A 2,793-nucleotide genomic window follows, 5' to 3' on the forward strand; every position below is an offset into this window, starting at 1 on the left:
TTGACTGGACCCGTAGGGTCACACAAATAGTACGTGAACGGATCAAATATTTAAGTGAATTAAATACTCCATTTATGAATATTCGGAATCGACCGATCTTGGTTCCAGTGGGAGCTGAAATCGTCAAAAGGCAAATTATGAATACTCCAGAAACGATGATATTGCCGGAAACGGAAATTAATATGGATCCTATCGGAAATATAAATATTATCCAAGTCGTGGATGTTGCCGAAAACAGAAACATGGTACTAATCGGAAAATATTATTGGAAATGGAAATATTGCCGGAATCGGAAATATTACCGGAAACGGAAATATTTCCGGAATCGGAAATGTTATCGAAATTGGAAATATTAAATACTTGTTCGAAACGGAAATTAATTCCGGAATCGGAAATATTAAATATTGTTCTAATCGGAAATGAATTCTTGAATCGGAAAACGAATCAGAAGCGCGACGTACGAAATAAACATCGGACGAGCTTGCTAGACGCAAGGCCCATCACGAAGCTAGGATCGCGTAAAGCGAGCAGCAACAAAGCAGCAGCCCGCCTAGCAAGGCAGGCCCACCCAAGCGCAAGGCAAGGCTAGGCCCAGCCGAGCAAAGCAAGGCAGCAGGCTAGCAGCGCCCTTGCATGGGCCGCGTGCCAGCGCTGCTGGGCCCCGCGCGCACAACGACCCTCGTGGGCTTCTCGTGTGTGTTGTGTTCGTGCATGCCTCGAATCCTTAGAAGCTTAGGATTTTTTCGGTTAGTTGTTTTCCTAAATCAACTAGAGTTAGTCGTTTAATTAAACACTAAAATACAAAGGATTAATTTAAGTAGAATTCTAATTGAATTAGTAAATTGAATCCTATTGGATATCTAAGTCCGATAATTCCTCCCTATAAATAGGTGATGCATAATCACAATTTATATAACATATTCATAAGTATTCATATAGTTTTAAGAATAAACTAAGCTTAATAATTTCCAAAATAATTAAGTTCGAATAACATAAAACCTTAGACTATATTCTAGTTAATTGAATCTAAGCTGGATACGAACGTGCTGTGGACTATCTACGGAGGGACGACACTTGGAGTCCTAAACTTGTTCTTGTTCGGTTCGGGAGCAGCTAGGGAAGGCACGCGTCACATGTATGTATCCTAAATTATGCTAATTGACTATGTGACAAATAATTTGGATTCCTGGCTTTATGGTTTTTCCGCATGAAATATATGTTTTATATTTGTCGTAACCTAACAACAAAAACATTCAATTTGAGTAGAATTAGGAAACCGAGATTTAAGAAAGCGATCCTAACCGACCAAGGCTTTGGTCATACGAAGCCTCACAGCCACGCAGCCCACAAGGGGCGCTGATGCTCGGCTCGGCCCAACAGATGGGCGCTGGCAGCAAGCATGCGGCCCACTGGGCGCTGCTTCTACTCCTTCTTGCTCGGTGCGCGCGCGGGCTTGCTGGGCGCTGGGCCTGGCTTTGTGCTGGGTCTTGCGTCTTACAAACTCGTCCGTCGATCGTTTCGTACGTCGCGCTTCCGATTCGTTTTCCGATTCCGGAATTCATTTTCTATTCGAACAATATTTAATATTTCCGATTTCCTGAATTTATTTCTGATTCGAACAAATATTTAATATTTCCGATTCCGGAATTTATTTCCGATTCGAACAAATATTGAATATTTCCGATTGCGACAATATTTTCGATTCCGGTAATATTTCCGATTCCGGTAATATTTTCGTTTCCGGCAATATTTCTATTTCTGATAATATTTTCCGATACGTACCATATCGACCCTTACGTATTAAGGCAAGGCCTTAGGCCAAAGCCCAAGCCTCGGCCAAGCAACAACAACCGCAACGCCATGGGCCGCATGCACGAAGCAGCGCCCAGGCCCGCGTTGTGCACGAAGCAGCGCCCAAGCCTCGTGCTGTGCTTGCTGCTCGCTGCGCTGTGGCTGCTCGCTGCTCGATGGCTGCCTGCGCGCTGGGCAGTGGCATGCGCAGCGGTATGCGACCTCCCTTGCTCGTATGCTGTTGCTGCCTGGCGCTACGTAGCATCGGTGCCCTTTATTTGCTCGACCATCGACACGGCACACATGGCACAGCCAATGCCTGCCGCACATGCCTCGTTGCTCATTGCCTCGTACCGCATGGGCAACGAGCTCCCTTGCTATTGTCGTCGCATGCCCACACAATGCAACACCCTTTAAGGGTAACACTTAGCTTCCATTGCTTCGTGCGTGCAACATTGGTGATCGGTTTTATAAAAATTAATAATTTTTATACTTTAATTTAATTGACGAATTAATAAACCATATTAGTTTCATTAAATTTGGGCAAAAATCGAAAATTTATTATTCAAATTAATTTTCGATTATAATTATTTTCATGGATTCAAATCTAGGTCATAAAATTTTAAAACTTTTCGATTTTAACAAATTTTATGGTGGTTTTTAATCATAGGATCCTAATTAAATTGCTAATTAATTATGAAAATCAAAACAAATTCAAAATTATTCGAATTTCAACAAATTAATTACAATTACAAATTAGGTTGTATAATTAACAAGATTAGGCTTTAAAATTGTTAAACATATACAGTAGGTCAATCATAGATTCAAGATTTACATCCAAGATTCGCAAATATTTAATTTAACATCATAAAAATTACAAATTTTGCGTTCGAAAAACTAAAACCTCGGAAAAGTCATAGTTAGGCTTCGAATTTGGGAATTCTGGGTTCTGCGTCAAATCTGTGATTTTTGTTAAAATTTTAAAATGTCGTTTACATGCGA

The sequence above is a fragment of the Spinacia oleracea genome, chromosome 6 (assembly GCF_020520425.1).
Source record: "Spinacia oleracea cultivar Varoflay chromosome 6, BTI_SOV_V1, whole genome shotgun sequence".
NCBI classification, from domain to species: Eukaryota; Viridiplantae; Streptophyta; class Magnoliopsida; order Caryophyllales; family Amaranthaceae; genus Spinacia; species Spinacia oleracea.